We start from the raw sequence: 18,871 nt of genomic DNA, 5'->3' as shown, positions 1-18,871 counted from the left end.
CCTTACTTAATAAGTTTCAAGGTAAGGCCACGTGACGTGTTGTAAAGTTCGCACTTAAAGGTCGCATTACTTGGAGCGCTGAGAAGTGTTTGCAGTCATAGTTCTTATGATTTTTATGTTTGCATATGTATATATATATATATATATATATATATATATATATATATATATATATATATATATATATATATATATATAATATACATATGTATATATATATACTGTATATAAGTATGTAGTTATATTTATATATATATATATATATATATATATATATATATATATATATATATATTAACCACATCTATCCTAGGTCAGAATGAAAGCACGAGACGAAATAGAAAATAAGCAAATGAAAAATTGAAAAATGACGTAGATGACAAAACCGAACGGCGGGACACAAATAAGAGAATTGAGAGAATTCTCGTCAGAGGGAGTTGTGTTACGATAAAGCACAATTTCGTCGGGGGGCGGTGGGGGAGGGTGCTAGATAAGTGTTATCAACAGGTTTCTGTGACACATTGTCGGAGGTCCCTAAATCCCCCCCCCTCCCCTCCCTAATTTTTTTATGGGGAAGTTCGCTGTCTGCCTGCCCTCCCTCAGTCATTGTTTGGGTTGTGTCGGGCGTTCTTGAGCAGAGCCCCTCCTCTGCAGATCAGATTGTGTTATTTTTTTGAGTGATTTTGACGTCATTCAGTCAAGTGATTTTTTATATTTTCTGTTAATTCGTTTTTACGTCGATCAGTAAATTGATTGTTTTTATTTTTCTGGTATTTCATTCATACGTTGATCAGGAAATTGATTGTCATAGCTCCTCTGCAGATCAGACTTTGTTATTTTTTTTGTGATTTTGACGTCATTCAGTCAAGTGATTTTTTATATTTTTGTTAATTCGTTTTTACGTCGATTAGTAAATTGATTGTTTTTATTTTTCTGGTATTTCATTCATACGTTGATCAGGAAATTGATTATGATTGTTTTTATTTTTCTGGTATTCCGTTCATACGTTGATCAGGAAATTAATTGTTTTTATTTTTCTATTATTTATACATCCATCAGTAAATTGATTGTTTTTATTTCTCTGTTATTTCATTCATACGTCTATCAGTAAATTGATTGTTTTTATTTTTCTGGTATTTCATTCATACGTTTATCAGGAAATTGTTTGTTTTAATTTTTCTGGTATTTCATTGATACGTTGATCAGGAAATTGATTGTTTTTATTTTTCTGGTATTCCGTTCATACGTTGATCAGGAAATTATTTTTTTATTTCTTTGTTATTCCATTCATACATACGTGGACCATGAAATATTTTTTTTAATTCTTTATACGTTGATCAGGAAACTGATTTTTTATTTTTCTATTTATACGTCGATTAGTAAATTGACTTTTTATTATTCTGTTATTTCATTCATATATTGATTTGGAAGTTAGTTGTTTATACGTAAATCTGAAAGGTACGTTCATAAAATTGTTCATTGCTGTGTTTAGACTACATTAAAGTTTGAGTAATTTATTTACATTGTTACAAGTTTTCCCTTTAAGTACCGAAGACTTTATAACTTCTCACATGGATCTTCAGTTTTTCATGGCACTATTTGGAAAAGAAAAGAAATATATTCACAAATTTATCAACTTTTGGACTGGCATCTACGATTAGTAGTGAAGAGAATGACTAGAATAATTTTTAATATGAATATTTTTTTTTGTGTTAGGCGTGTTTTAACTATTCTTGTAGTTAAAACGGAGTCATTAATTTAAGAAAAAAATCGTATCTGATAATAGATATCATAGTCTTGACGTGGGATGCGATAATATCGTCACAAGTTAAGTTAGGAGGAAACATCGTGCACCGGTTTTTTCTTTCTTTTTAGGTGGTTTGGGTATGTAGAGAGATCGGAAGAAAATGCATGGGTCATGGTTGAGTAATAAATAGGAGAAAGGAGAAAGATTAAGAGGTTTAGAAATCGATTGAGGATTGAGTATGAAATGGCTTTGAAGATATTTAAATATCCCAGTTATTTCAGCATATTTATCTGAGTATGGGATTTATATTTATATATAGTATATATATTATATATATATATATATATATATATATATATATATATATATATATATATATGTATATGTATATATATATATATGTATGTATGTAAGTATATACTGTAATATATAGTTTGTGTTTCTATATATGCAGCCATATACTTCAGTATATATGTTGTTTTTAATTTTGAGATTAAAATAGTTTATCTTTGTCAGGGCCAGTTAGATGCATTGTGCGAACATAAATGTATTTTACGAAAAATGTCGTACATGATATATGAATTTCTCAAATTTCACACGCCTACACACTTTGTGTTGAGATGTCGGATTTGTGTGTAGTTACACACATACACACACACACACACAGAAACGTAGAACAGGTTATTTCTCCTTTTAAAGCCCCAACAGAAGCGAGAACTCGTACAAAACCCAATAATGTGCAGCCGCACACCGAAACTGATTCCCAATTCCCATTCCCGCGTCGCCAGTCACAACAAAATTAAATTTCGGGCCTATTTTCCATTACCGTCGATTAATCAGCCAAAAATAGTTCCGATTCGAGCGGCGTGATGGAGGCGATGGGAAGTATTTTTAACCCTCACGGAACAACGGAGTGTATTTTGGAGTATAATGGGTTTTGTTTCGGAGGTATAGAGGCTTGGTTGACGACCGGAAGTTCATTTAGGTGGGGCTGAATGGCATTTTTTGGACATTCGGAGCGCAGGACGGTGAAAAGATGGAGTTGGAGAGGCTGGACAGCAAAATGAGAGAGCCAGAATAAAGGAGATGAATTTTAAAGATCTGAAAGTTGAACTGGGAGAGAAACCCTGAGATGAAGTACACAGATCTGAAAGTTGAACTGGGAGAAAACCCCGCTAAGAAATTTAATAGTTAGAGAGGTTGGACAGCAAAATGAGAGATCCAGAAAATAGAGGAGATGAATTATAAAGATCTGAAAGTTGAACTGGAAGAAACGCCCAAATTTGCACCAATAAATTATAGTTAGAGAGGTTGGACAGCAAAACTGAAGAAAGGAAGCAGGAATAGAGGTAAAGCAAAAAGCTGAAAAGTGAATGCAGCTAGGGGCCGAATGGACGCTGCAAACACCCTTTTAGTAATGCTTACAGTGCACCACGTGAGGTACACTGATAGCGCTACCGTATCCTACCGGGAACAGATCAATCTTAATCAATCTGGCTTTTATAATTGTCTGTGATTGGATTGCGAGTATCTCTTAAACAGTTGGCTGTTGGATGATGTTAAGCTTTGCGACGCCAAGATTATTGATTCAATCAGACATTCATTAAATGTACCTTCAGCCTGATTTGTAGGCGTGGCGACGCCAGGTAGTCGTTTATCAGTCAGTCAGCCCCGTGCATAATTGCTTGTTTTTCTTCAAGTATATGACACTTTGAGAAGTATGTAAGAAATTATTATTTATTCATTTTCTTGTTTTGATAATTTCCCGAAAATCCCTTCCGTAATATCAGTAACCTAGATCTTGCGACGCCAGTTTTGGTAACCATAAATCAATCAATCACCCTTCCGTGTTGAGCATGGATATTCATAGGGAATTTTTAGCTGTCTCAGTTAGTGGTATCGCATTCGTCTTTCTAATCCATATTGCTTGCTTAAAGTTCTGTGATTTATCAACAGTTCCACTCCCATCTCTCTCTCTCTCTCTCTCTCTCTCTCTCTCTCTCTCTCTCTTTCCAGCTGATAAATGCGGTGCAAACTACCTAAGTATGTGTACTCTATTCCTGATCGATACTCACCAGTCGGAGGCTTGTTTATATTCGAGAGATATTCCTTTTCATGAAAGCCCCGGTCGATGCATCGATCTCGGGTCGAATGCTGAATCATCATTGTTTTCGGCATGAGGGGGGGGGAAAATATCAGTCGACCTTCTTGCATCTACACGCGATGGGCGACCGCTTAGTCATTAGATGTAGTTTATTGAGATTTGGCCTTTAGAGAAATCGAGCTGTAGGCTTTCCCCTACACGTATTATTATTATTATTTATTATTATTATTATTATTATTATTATTATTATTATTATTATTATTATTATGGAACAAGCCCACAAAAGGGGCCATTGACTTGAAGTTCAAGCTGCCTAAGAATACGGTGTTCATTTGAAAGAAGTAACAGAACGTAAAAGGAAATACAGAAAGAAGAGATATCAGCGATTAGGGAAGGAAAGATGAATTAACAAATTAATAAATAAACAGATAAAAATGTAAGTAGATGATTAAAATGCAAGAAGAATTGTTTTATGGTAGTAATGCACTGCATCTTCGCTTGAACTTTTCAAGTTCCAACTGCGCGACATCCTCAGGGAGGCTGTTCCACAGTCTAGCGGTGTGAGGAATAAAGGACCTCTGGAACTGAGAAGTTCGACAGCGAGGCACATTTACTGTATATTGGTGGTGTTGTGTGATGTAGCAATTGTTCAGTCATCGTTGCGTTTAGGGATATTGTGGATTTATGGATAAAAGGATAAATAATCCATAAATCCTAGAGGGGAAAAGTTGTAAGAGGCTGCGATAGTCCTGGAAACCTGAGTTGGGATGATGTTATGTAGTGTAGTCATTGTTCAGTCATCGCTGCTTTTAGGGGTATTGTGGATTTGTGGATTTATGGATAAAAGGGTAAATAATCCAAGTTTCTTAGCAATGGAAAAGTTGTAGGAGGCTGAGATAAACTTGGAAACCTTAGTTGGGACAATCTTATGTAATGTAGTCATTGTTCAGTCATCGCTGCTTTTAGGGGTATTGTGGATTTGTGGATTCATGGATAAAGGGATAAATTATCCAAAAGTCCTGGCGGGGGAAAAGTTGTAGGAGACAGAGAAGGTCCTGAAAAACCTGAGTAGGGACGAGCTTATGTAATGCAGTCATCGTTCCATCATCGCTGCTCTTAGGGATATTGTGGATTCGTGGATAAAAGGATAAATTATCCATAAGTCCTGGCAGGGGAAAAGTTGTAAGAGGCAGAGAAAGTCCTAGAAACTTGAGTTGGGACGATCTTATGAAATGTAGTCATTGTTCAATCATCGCTGCTCTTAGGGATATTGTGGATTTGTGGATTCATTGATAAAAGGATAAATTATCCATAGGTCCAGGCAGGGGAAAAGTTGTAGGAAGATGAGGAAATCTTGAAAAACCTGAAATTGGACGAGTTTTAAGGACAACTTTTGTGATGTACGCATGACATAGGAGAATGGTTCAGGAAGTTAAATTGGGGAAGACGTGCTGCTGATGATGTAAAGTTTTTTCTTTAAGGTTTGTTGTTTATGTACACTAATGAATATGATCATAATTACGGCTTAATTTGTCTTTGAAGCCACTTTCTGTAAGAGGAAATGGTTTTTTATAACTAAAAAGAAATTGTTTAGATGGTCTAATTTCCCACCGAAGCCATTATTTTTATCTAGGAGGAAATGGCTCGTCTAAAATTTAAAAAAAAAAAAAAAAAAAATTGTTTAGATGGTCTAATATCCCTCGGGAGCCATTTTATTTTAAGAGTAAATTTCTTGTCTAAACCAGAAAAAGATTTGATTTAAAAATATATATATACATATAAATAAAGGTAAAATCGTGGATTTTATCTTTATTTATATATTCGTCACGTTCCATATTTTCGTGATTCAGTTATACACATATACATATATCTTTCTATCTGTCTATATTCCTATTTATCTATATATATATATATATATATATATATATATATATATATATATATATATATATATATATATATATATATATATATAATTTCCTGACGTGAAGCTAAAACCCAGGAACATTTAACAATCTCCCACTTAACCGTAAGCCACTTCGTCACGAACACGTCAGAGACACGCGGGCGGGGTATCGCCGCCGCCGTCGCGTCATTCCGCGTGAGTATGGGTGAGGGAGAGAGGAGGGCCCGGGCGGGCCTGGGGCACACGGCTGTGGCCCTTCGGAGGAGGGACGAGGCTTCAGGAAGGCCAGGCCAGGCAGCAGACGGAGGTAAAACACTGCAGTAGTTGATATCGATACGGGGTCGAGGAAGGACCACGAGTTACGGTGGTGAGCCAGAAACTCACGCGAGCGCGTCGAGTAGTAGCAGCTTCGACTTGCCGAAAACGCTCGACGTCGAATCGTGGACGCTTGTCGTTTTTAAAGATTAAAAACAAATGAGTCGCGGTGCTTTAAGATTCCTGGACGTTTGTCGTTTTTTGTAAATAAAGAAAAGGAATGGCAGTGATCTAAGATTCCAGGACGTTTGTCGTTTTTGTAAATGAAGAAAAGGAATTGCAGTGCTATAAGATTCCTGGACATTTGTCATTTGTTTTGGATTAAAAAAAGGAATTGCAGTGCTCCAAGATTCCTGGACGTTTGTCATTTGTTTTTAATAAAAAAAAAAGGAATTGCAGTGCTTTGAGATTCCTGGATATTTGTCGTTTTTATAAGTGAAAAAAGGAATTGTTATGAGATTCCTGGACATTTGTCATTTTTATAAATGAAAAAAAGGAATTGCAGTGCTATGAGATTCATGAAAGTTTGCCATTTATTAAAAATATTAAGGAATTGGCAATGTTATAAGATTCCTGGACATTTGTCAATTTTATAAATAAAAAAAAAAGGAATTGCAGTGCTATGAGATTCCTGGACATCTGTCAATTTTATAAATAAAGAAAAGGAATTGCAGTGCCATGAGATTCCTGGATATCTGTCATTTTTATAAGTGTAAAAAAAGCAATTGCAATGCTGTAAGATTTTGGACACTTGTCATTTTGTAAATAAAAAAAGGGAATTGCAGTGTTACACGTTACGTGCTTTATAGCATCGAGTCGTTTAAATCTTGCAGACATGCTATTTGTTTTCCATTAGAGAAATGCTTGTTTTACGAACCGAATGCCTTGGGGTTTTACGTAAAACCAAGAGTCATTACATGTCGTGTGTGTGTCCCGATCTAAAACTACGAGGTGGCTTTTATCGTTCATTGTTTACACTAGAAGATTCTAAAATCTGGACCGACATACCTCGTACGGTTTTCCAAGTTGCACTTGACATTCACCCTCCGATTGTATCAGATATTTTCGACAGTTTATAATATTGTGCTTTGTGGTTTGTAAAAATACTGGAGATAGCGTGAGCCCGTGAATGTTATCAGCAGTTGTAATGATAACGCAGCTGCGTTGACATATATGAAAGATTTTGGTGGTGTTTTTGGATAAAAATTTTGATAACTCTGTTCGGCTTTTTTAATATTTGTGTATATATATATACATACATATATATGTATGTATGTATGAATATGTATACACACATTTTATACATATATATATATATATATATATATATATATATATATATATATATATATATATATATATATATATATATGTATGTATGTAGAGAGAGTGAGAGATACATGGAACAATAAACTCGTTCCTTTTTTCAAAATGTTAAGGTAATATAAGGTACATTATATCTTAGTTTATTTACCTCCATCCAATTTCATCTCTCTCTCTCTCTCTCTCTCTCTCTCTCTCTCTCTCTCTCTCTCTCTCTCTCTCTCTGGAATAAATCCAATTTCTTACGTCCATAAATATAATCCGACCTTACATGAATTCTCAAAAAGTCTCATGCATACAAATGACATTTTATCTCAGCACATTAGTCTTTTTACTTTTTCAAAATTATTGATTGGTCACGTATGCATACGAAATCAGTACGGGACGTGACCTGTTTTGTTTTACGAGATATTGAAGTAAATGTATATTGAATTCGGGTATATTGTGTACATGGGTGCGTATGTTGTTTAGGTAGATTAAAAAGGTCGGGGCACCGGTTAGATTAAGAAATAAATTTTTTTAAATTAAAATTATTTTTGAGGCTGGAAATTCATTGAAAGGTTAAGTTACCGGTTAAATTTTGGAAAGATAAATATATAAATTTTTTTTAAGGTTGAAAATTCACAATACCGCAACCGGTCAGATTTTCAGGAAATTTTTAAATATAAAAAATTATTTTAAGGCAGGAATTCCACATTATCGCAACCGGTTAGATTTTTTCAAAATGTATACATAAACAAATATTTTTAAGGGTGAAAATCCACAGTATCGTAACCCGTTAGTTTTAACAGAAAAATTATATACAAAATTATTTTTAAGGCTTAAAATCCACAATTTCTTTATCGTTTATATATATATATATATATATATATATATATATATATGTGTGTGTGTGTGTTTGTGTGTGATATGTGTGTGTATATATATATATATATATATATATATATATATATATATATATATATATATATATATATATATATATATATATATATATATATATATATATATATATATATATATACATATATATACATATATATACATATACATATATATACATATATAAAATTATCTATGTATGTAGAAGATTATTTTCAAGGCTGAAAATCCACAATACGTTAACTGGTTAAATAAAAAATAATTTTAAACATAAAATTTATTTTGTTGCTGAAAATCCACGATATAGCAATGTAATGATTATCATTTTATAAGAACTGAAGTGACTTCGGCGCTTGTTGCTACTAATGAAGGGATAAGTTAATTTATTACTGAAAAAAATAGTAGTAGTAGTAGTAAAAGCAGCGGGAGTAATATTAGAATCTGTAATAGCAGCGAAGAGAGAGTACTTTTTCATCAGTATTTACAAAGAAAAACGTATCAATTCTTTAAGTTTTATTTTTCACATTTCCTTGACAACTACGCCTAATAAACAGTGCAGGTTGGGTTAGTAACATAATTATCCAAAAATTGACCTTATAAAGTTATATCCTGCATCTTCCATTTTGTATTATGTATACACTTATACTCGGTATACTATAATACACTTATACACAGTATACACTTATACATAGTTCATACTTACGCGTAGAACTACAAGATAAGTCTAAAAATGGTTATTGAGGAAATTACGAATAGTCGTATCGTAGTGGGATTACATGGGAGAAAGTTGTCGTTTGGGAATAACTTATTTTTATTGGGCATAAAATTACCCGAGATACAGAGAGAGGTGTAATTTATAAATATGGGTGATAATCGAAGTCAAGCATTAGAATGAAATCATCAATTTGCACTTTGATATAAATTTGTGAAAGTAAAGAATGTTCAAGACTGTTTATATAATGTTTACATGTGTGTAGGAATTCTCGTGTGTCACTGAGATTTGACAGTTGAATAGTTTTGAAGCTAGTAAAGCATGAAAATATGTTAATTATGTTATGACATACTTATGCGAGATGAACGTTTTATAAACGTATAATTACAATATGAACTTTCCTAACGGGGGAATGGAGAAAAATAATTTTACGTCTAACACCGTAAACGAGGAAAAAAAACGGACGTAAAAACGTTTACGATAATAATGATATACATTCCAACAAAAATGTTTTATTTGCGAACCGAACCTTTTATTATCGGGTTCCTGGGAAAGAGGAACTTTCCCGACAGGAGAACGAAGAGGAAACATCTGACGTCCAGCACCATAATCGTAAAAATGTGTACGATAATAATGATAAACGTTCCCAACAAAAAATTTTTTAAACCCATAAAAATAGAATAGAAACTATCCTTTTTAAAGTTAATTATTTTATTTATTCAAGCCTCTGCCGTCATACCCTCTAAGAGCATCTTCTCGAGAGGATAAAAGAAAGAAAAAACGAAAAGAAAGGCAAAGGAGGAGAACTGTAAGTTCAACTGACCAGGCCATTTTCGATCGTATCTCGCGTGAACAATAGACTACGTCACAACGCAACAGCGTCACATACGACAATGCACTGCGTACCCCGGTGAAAGCACCTTCAGATAATGACCTCTACGAGAGAGGGAGAGAGAGGGGTCATGCCCGAAAGGTCATTTGCTCGTTAGTATACTCCCTTCTCTCTCAGTTACCGTTGACGTCTGTCAGTTTTTTTTTTTTTTTTTTCTTTCTTTCTTTTTGCTGGGTTCATTTTGTGCTTAGGTTTATTTTTGGTTTAAGGGTATAGCTTTTATTTCTGCGTTGTTGGAGCTGAGTTTAATGACTTTTATGTTAATTATGCTGTCAAAATCCCAGTATATATATATATATATATATATATATATATATATATATATATATATATATATGTGTATATATATATGTATATATATATATATATATATATATATATATATATATATATATATATATATATATAATTATATATATATATATTATATATTTATTTTATTTAAATATATGTGTGTTTGACTACAGCGTCAATCAAGCTATGGTATTTTTGTTCGATTAAAAAATCAAATAGCAAAGCTAGGCTATAAAAATTCATCGAAATCAAAGTCAGTAATTACCCAGTTTTTAATTCCATTTCCTTGTCAATAAAAACGTGTTGCCGTTGAGGCTGAATTTTGTATATGCGAGGATCGTTCTTGACGAAATGATTCACCTCTAGACGAACAAATACATCGCTAAAAATAATTGTTCCCTTTTAGTTTTTGTTGCCAAAAAAACGTAAAATTTGGATGCGAAAATCATTGTGTGTGTCATAAAAAAAATTGGGTTTATCAAGAATAAAAGAAATAATTAAGACAACTGAGGACTCTAGAAACTTGGAAAAATAATAACAAACTTGTTATTAGTGTCATTGTAAAGACTAATATCCTAATTATTTGCTCTTCATCTCGTCATGCATACATTGCTTACAATGACTTCACAAAATCCAATGAACATTAAGTTCATTATATCTGATATCTTCCATGTGGACTGGACGCACCTTCCAGCCTTTCCCATGAGCTCTGGATTCTGCTGGAAGGTTCTTCCCCTTTAGCGGGATCCTCGTTTGGGCTAATTTAGGATTCTCTTCTCTCTCTCTCTCTCTCTCTCTCTCTCGGGCATTAACTATACAGTCTGGCGGTCTTCGTTGAATGCGAATTAGCATTCTGGCGAGTAGAAATAATTAATTTATTTTATTTATTAAATACGGTGCATTTATTGATGTTTATTTTTATTTATTTAATTCTTAGTAATGAAACGCGTCAGTGGACTGACCTTTCCAGGGATGGCCAATAGTGAACAAATCTAATTAACACCTGTCCATTATTGAGGAGGACAGGTGTAAACGCCAGCTGTCTTGAGTATTGCAGCTGATATTCAAAGTGCTCTTATATAGAAGAATTGTTTTCTCCCGCCTGGATGAGATAATTGCGGTGAGAATGGTGGTGATTGTTGCAGATGAATCCCACAGAAGACTGATAAGATAAAATTTTTTAGAAAGTATAAGGTTTAATGCTATTTATTATTTTAATATTTTTATTTGCGGCTTAAAATTTAATTTGGGGAAGAAAGGTAGGAGACTATATATATATATATACTGTATATTATATATATATATATATATATATATTATATATATATATAGACATACATATCTTATTCAATCATTTTATTCTCTCGTCGAATATTGATTCCTAAAAACATTAATTCTCTTGAGATTAAAAAATAATTTTTAATTACCCATCCCAAACACTCAAGATGCGGCCCCCGCGCAACTCAAATATGCAATGAAGATGTTGCACCCGGAAATATGTTGACGTTGCATGAAATGCATGCATACTAATCGCCGTGTTTCATGCAAGCAGTCGTGATTTTACTGCAGTCATTTCTATTATTCTTGCGTTGGCCGGTGTTTGTCATGTCATGCTATCCCCGTGGATGAAGGTTAAAAAAATGGGACCTCTCTCTCTCTCTCTCTCTCTCTCTCTCTCTCTCTCTCTCTCTCTCTCTCTCTCTCTCTCTCTCTCTCTCTCTGAAAGGCTGTTTATTAAAAAATGGTTTTTATGAATAATATTGACAATTAATATAGTACTTTGTAGTAACGACCAATTCCGGCTGCTTTGCGTATTTTCGTTTCAGTTCGTATGTGTGTTTTTAAGTAAATTAAGATGTTTTGCGTAAATACACGTAAGTTTGCGTGTTTTAATTTTTTACGTTTGTTCTAAGTATCTTTAAGTTCCATAGTTGTGTGTGTTTTACGTGTTTTAATGAGCCAGTTGTGATTCAGATTTTAGACTATGTACAGTATGTATGTATGCATGTATGTATGTATTTATATACAGGAAAGTAAAGGCAAAATGTATGAAAGTAACTAAATAGTTGTAGTTGTTTATTTTTCTCAGCGGTTTCAAGATACTATTGCGATTTCTTCCTGACCATCATTGATATGTGTATATTCTCCTTTGTGTCCGAGTTAACTAAAGCCAGTCTTTCATGTTTCTAATTCCTTTGTTCATTTCTGAATTTAAAATCCTCCTCCTTTGTGTTTGTGGGATAACGTTAATTCTCTATGTTTTGACATGCGTTAATTTGTTTGTTTGTTTGTTGAAAGTCCTCCATTTCTGTATGTGCGTGCAATCCCGAGTGCGTGATTGTATGAGCTTGAATTGTTTGAAATCAATAACGCATCGGCCGGGTATCTAGCCCTCTCTGTCTGTGCTTTGAGCTCGACCGAGACCTCGGCCTTCAACTTGAATGAATGAGGCTCTCCAGTTCGTCCTTGGCGTCTTTCTCTTCAGACTTTCATTTCGGACTTTCATCTCTGACTTTTATTTCAGACTCTTACCTCAGACTTTCTTCCCAGACTTTCATCTCAGACTTTTATTTCAGACTCTCACCTCAGACTTTCTTCCCAGGCTTTCATCTAAGACTTGCATCTCAGACTTTCTTCTCAGACTTTCGTTTCAGACTTTCATCCCAGACTTTCTTCTAAGACTTTCATTTCAGACTCTCACCTCAGACTTTCATCTTAGACTTTCTTCCCAGACTTTCATCTCAGAGTTTCTTCCCAGAATTTCATCTCAGGCTTTCTTCTCAGACTTTCACCTTAGACTTTTTTCTCAGACTTTTATCTCAGACTTTCATCTTAGACTGTCTTCTCAGACTTTCATCTTGTTAGAGTGATTTCTGTTCCTTCGTTTATGGATATTTAAGGCTTTCTTGTGTATGGATTGTCTTATGAATCTTATGGAGTTCTCTCTCTCTCTCTCTCTCTCTCTCTCTCTCTCTCTCTCTCTCTCTCTCTCTCTCTCTCTCTCTCTCTCTTTAGTCTTTTGTTTATTAGTAATATTCCGGTCACTCCTTTGATGAGCACTACGGGAGAATTCCTCATCCATCTCAGAATACTTTGTAACATCTGTCAAGCCATGTCTTCTCACATTTGCTGTACAGAAATGGGTAATCCTGTGGAGATTACACGATTCAAGACTGTTTCTTCCTTGTACTTTCAAGTTTTGAATTCTCTTCTCGCTTCTGTATTTCCAAAACTTATTTTCTTGCAGGTTGATCTAAATATACATATTAGAGTAAAAGTAGGGGAAAAAGTATTTAAAAGGATATTTTGAAGTTGTAGATTCATTTTATTCTTTAAGAATTTGGAAATTTCCATATTTCCTGTGTACTGTTGTGGGGCCTTAAAGTCTCATAAATGATTCTAGTTTAGGCTAAAATGATTTGATCGCAGAAAAATTATACTCGAAACTTTTCTATAAACTTTATCGGGCTTTCGTAGAATGTTGTAATCTCAGTGATGAAGGGAAATGTTTTTCCAAGTTCATATTCTGTTTTTATTTTGATATATTTAACAAGTTCCCTTTTTTTTAGTTTATTATTGAAAATATTTCAAAGACATTGACTCGAAAACTTTTACCTTATGTAACATCAAGTTGTTATACTGCTGATATGGTTAATAGCATCTCCTTTGTATCCTGTCCCCTTCTTTTCTCTGATAAAGGCATCGGGATGCCATTTCCGTCGGCCTTCGTTTGATGGAAATAAAGGCCTCTTGACCTTGGAAGCAAGGCGGTCCTTTATCAGCTTGTTGTCAGTTGAGATTAGAAAAACACAATAACGGTCTTTGTACTATCTTTCTGAATGCCTGTATTGTGTTTAACCAAGTAGATAACTTTGTCGTATGGGGTCCATAACAGGCTCTTGCTCAGTGATGGAGGGATATTTATAAAGAAGAGAAAATTTTTGAAAATTGAAAGTATGAAAAATGATGAACATGGTAGAACCATTTCATATATATTTTTGATAATGTCAAAGACCTGAAACAGGGTTAATCATTTTTACACCGTCATATTACTGTGACTACAAAGACGCTGGTTTATATACATGTGTGGCTTCAAAGAGTATTACCAATGCCTAATATGTTCGAGTAAATAATATAATTAAATATCCTTCCACAATGAAAATTTTAAAAAATTCGCAGATAGTCACAAAAATAGTAATGGCGTCTGCGCCAAGCTAGGTCCATACTTTATGTTTTGCCATCACCCTTTAACTCAGCCGGACAACTGGTTTTGTTCTATCCCACTTAAGCATAAACTTCAAAAGTGACATTATCGCCATTAGTCTTAGTTACTGATTTTCCAGAAATCTGCTAGAACATATTATTTGTTTGATCAGACGCACATTGAAATAAAATAATCGATGTTGAAAGCATTTTTAAGGTATAGGGAAAGACCGCTTCGCTTAATCTTTGTTTCATTTGTAAGTTATTTTGGAAGTTTAAAGGAAATTCATTGAAGCTAGCTTAAGAAAACAAGGTACTCTGAAGATATCTCGAAGAAGCGTTTCGTAGTTCTGTTTCCAGCTTGAAAAATTTGAAGATTTAAATGAGAAGCCCAGAAAATTATGAAGCATAGATTTTTGTAATACAGGTTAGTCTTACTGTAAAATTGAAATAATTTTATTGACCAAAAAATAGTCTTGCTCTAAAATTAAAATAATAGTATTATTGACCAAAAAGAATCTTACTGTAACATTTAAATAATAGTATCAAAAGACGAAACAGAACCTTACTGCAAAAATTTAAATAATAGTATTATTGACAGCAGTGTCTTACTCTAAAATTTAAATAATAATATTATAGGCAAAAAAAGAGCCTTACTGTAAAATTTAAAATAACAGTATCAAAAACTGAAAATTCAGCTCAGGGAAAGAAACTAATTTAAAAAAAAACACCCTCCAGCCTTTAGTTTGAGTCTACGAAATCTAGGCTATGAATCTATACAAAGAAACACGGGAAAATAAGTGTGTTTCAGAGCCGAAGGACCATTGACTTCCGATAATGAAGATGACGGAGATGAGGAAGGTGAAGAGAAAGAAGCCATCCAGCGTTATAGTAAGGGAAGTGGGGTTATTGTTTCACCTTCCTGAGAGGTACTTGGAAGGGAGGGATACCTCTCGAAGAGGTACTTAAAAGAGGGCCACATGAATCAGGTGGTGTCCGAGGATTTATTGATTATTTGGGTTTTTCTATCCGGAGTTTATGGTGTGAAATTGTATCTTGTGCAGGGAATGTGTAACTTAGTAGTGTGGTAAATTATTATTATTATTATTATTATTATTATTATTATTATTATTATTATTATTATTATTATTATTATTGTACGAACCTTGCTAATCTTTGAATTATTATTATTATTATTATTATTATTATTATTATTATTATTATTATTATTATTATTTAATAGTCCATCCGAACTGTAATATTTTGACATATAATTGTTCATTTCAAAGTTGTGATCCAGTGAACAAATTTTTTTTACCTGACTTCTACAACGCAGTTTATCCTCGTGTTGAATATTCCCACCCAACAGTATCCAACCAGCTCATTTTTTTGTTGTGTGTGTGTGTCTGTGTGTGTGGTGGGTGGGTGTAGGGGCGGGAGGGCTTTTAATCTAATGAAATATCTTTCCGAGGGAGCATAAACATACAGATGTAAATTTGAGAAAGATTCACCTTGCTTAAACTGCAAAAGTTTATGCCACCAGTAATTCTCTGCTGTTAGGCAAATTGCATTGCATTGTAAATCTCCCAAGCTTAGTCGGCTCTATCACGTGTCGTTTATTGCAGTTTATTGCAAAGCATTTGGCACTGCGCATGCGTCTTTGCTTGACGAATAGGGGAAATTGTCCTGCAGTAAAGTAATAATTCGATTTATATTAAATTTTTTTATTTTGTAAGATTTATTGTGGTGAATAATGCAGCCTTGGACATAGACCTGATAATGGCTAATTACCTTCAGTAATAGCTTCACTATTAGTTCATTATAGCTTCACTTAACAATTCATTATAGCTTTACTATTAGTTCATTATTTTTTCACAATCATTGTATCATAGATTCACTATTAGTTCATTATTGCTTCACTATTAGTTCATTATAGCCTGACGATTAGTTCATTATTCCTTCACTATTAGTTCATTATACCTTCATTATTAATTCATTATAACTTCACTATTGGTTAATAATAGCTTCACTGTCAGCTTATTTTAACTTCACTATTACTTCATTATAGCTTCACTATTAGTTCACTGTAACTTCACTATTAGTTCATTATACCTTCACTATAAGTTCATTATACCTTCACTATTAGTTCATTATACCTACACTATTAATTATAGCTTCATTATTAGTTCACTATAACTTCACTGTTAGCTTTTGCTATTTAGTAGCCAGGAGCTATTTTAAGTCGTAGTTCCGGGCTGTGCTTTGGGCGTTATTAGTAGGAGAATAAGATAAGATTTCAAATACTTCGGAGGCGCAGCGGAAATGACGCATTGTACGTGTATCAGTAATGATGTATCACTACTTTTGTTTATTTATATCAGTGTTAAACTATTTGTTTTTCTCATAACTCTGATAATTACAGTTTTTTCGGGGGAAATATTTCTTTTATGTTATTCGAACGTTTGTGTTGATAAGCGTATAGCATTGAATTTTGAATATGTTTTAGCAAGAAAAAGTAAATCTTTCAATTTGGACTTTATAAACTAAACATTGGACGGAGAAATGAGAAAAATTATAAAAGTTAAGCTAAAATTTTATGAAATAATTGTCAGCCTCATAAACTGGTATAACGTACAGAAAACTGACAAATGAATAGCATTAAAATAAAAGAAATAGCTTCCATTATACATCTTCATGAAATTAACTTTTAAAATTAAATAAAGTAAATTTAGTAGAGTAAAATTTTGAATATTAACAATGAATTAGATCAACTTTCAGTAGCTTCAAAAAAAGTAAAATATGCGCCGAGGAAATCAGTTTTCTGCACAAAGGATAATTCTTTTATGAAACCTCAGCCAGCTTGGTCCATGAAACCTCAGCCGCGGCCCATGAAACTTTCAGCCACGCCCGTTGGTGGCTGTGTTGTTGGCACCTATAGCAGGGTGCCAGAGCACGATCAGGGCCAACTATAAACTTAGTAGAGAACTACTGAGGCTGGAGGCTGCAATTTTGTATGTTTGATGATTGGAGGGTGGATGATCAGCATACCAATTTGCAGCCCTCCAGCCTCAGCAGTTTTTAAGACCTGAGGGCTGACAGAAAAATAGCCATCTCAATCGTTTTATTTTACAGAAAACTGAATGGCAGAATACGGAAATGAAATAAAGTATCTTTCACAGTCTTTGTTAGATATATAAGTCCTCCATATTGTGAAGAAAATATATAAAATAAGAATGGGGGAATAAATATGAGGTCTATCAAGAGAATACAGATAATATGTATAAAGCACAAACCAAATTCGCAACGACCGAAAATTTCTCAAAAATACTAATTACAAAATGAAACAGAATAACCAGTTTGCATCCGTCAAATGACATGGGTCGCGGAAAGTTACACCTGCAAGGAACGCGTCCTCGGTCGAGGAAAACGTGCATCTGCAAGAAACGTGCCCCCGTGCCCTAAGAGAGGGACGCAAGACGCTTGTTTGTTCGTGACGCGTCATCAGTCGGTACCGCGTCTCGAGAGTGTTGCTATAAATGTTGCAGGAACTCGGTCGCTCGGTGGCTGTAAATGTTGCAGAATTGAGTTGCGATGTCTCTGGGAAACGAGAGAGAGAGAGGTTAATACAGGGTGTAAATGAGAAACAAAAATGTACATATATATATATATATATATATATATATATAGAGAGAGAGAGAGAGAGAGAGAGAGAGAGAGAGAGAGAGAGAGAGAGAGAGAGATGAATGCAAGGTATTTCTGAGGAACTAGGATAGAGAGACAAACATACAGACAGACAGAGACGAATACAGGGTGTTTCTAAGAAACAAGAATAGAGAGAGAGAGAGAGAGAGAGAGATGAATGCAGGATATTTCTGAAGAACGAAGATAGAGAGACAGACAGACAGTGAGACGGAGACGAATACGGGGTGTTTCTTAGAAACGAGGATAGAGAGGGAAAGAGAGAGAGAGAGGAAAGAGAGAGTGAGAGAGAGAGAGAGAGAGAGAGAGAGAGAGAGAGAGAGATGAATATAGGGCGTTTCTTATACCTACACTTTCCTGTGAGGCCAAACTCATGCCAACAGACTTATTAAATCTGTGGAGATATGAGATAAATAATTATACCATTTCGCTTTTCATTTTAAGTTTGTGCTGTGCGACGCTATTTATTTTTTTTCTGTTTGTTTCCTTCTATTACTGCTTTTCAAGTTATACATGTTGCTACTTCTGATTATTTTAAATATGTGCTGTTGGGAAGATGATTTTCTTTTCTCTGTGTTTTCTTTCGTTTTAAGTTACAGAATACACATTACACATTACACACACACATATATATATATATATATATATATATATATATATATATATATATATATATATATATATATATATATCTATATATATATATATATATATATATATATATATATATATATATATATGGTTATTTGTGTGTGTATGTAGACAATGTGGATAAATGGTACAGCATATGGACA

The 18,871-nt window shown here is 33.8% G+C and overlaps 1 protein-coding gene across 6 annotated transcripts in view; it reads left to right on the top strand.

Annotated features, from left to right (window-relative positions):
- Window positions 1–601: 601 nt before the first annotated feature.
- Window positions 602–18,871, top strand: part of LOC136855443 (uncharacterized) — a 71,820-nt gene continuing 53,550 nt past the window's right edge. For 3 of the 6 annotated variants that reach the window (XM_067132487.1, XM_067132485.1, XM_067132480.1), the window contains exon 1: window positions 602–701. The gene's annotated coding sequence lies outside the window, so the exon portion shown is untranslated. Of the gene's footprint in view, window positions 702–6,053; window positions 6,125–18,871 lie in introns of those variants that run through there. The other 3 variants (XM_067132484.1, XM_067132486.1, XM_067132481.1) reach the window with 3 other exon arrangements.

Source organism: Macrobrachium rosenbergii, chromosome 31, assembly GCF_040412425.1.
Source record: "Macrobrachium rosenbergii isolate ZJJX-2024 chromosome 31, ASM4041242v1, whole genome shotgun sequence".
Lineage (NCBI taxonomy): Eukaryota > Metazoa > Arthropoda > Malacostraca > Decapoda > Palaemonidae > Macrobrachium > Macrobrachium rosenbergii.
This window is presented reverse-complemented; position numbering and strand designations above follow the sequence as displayed.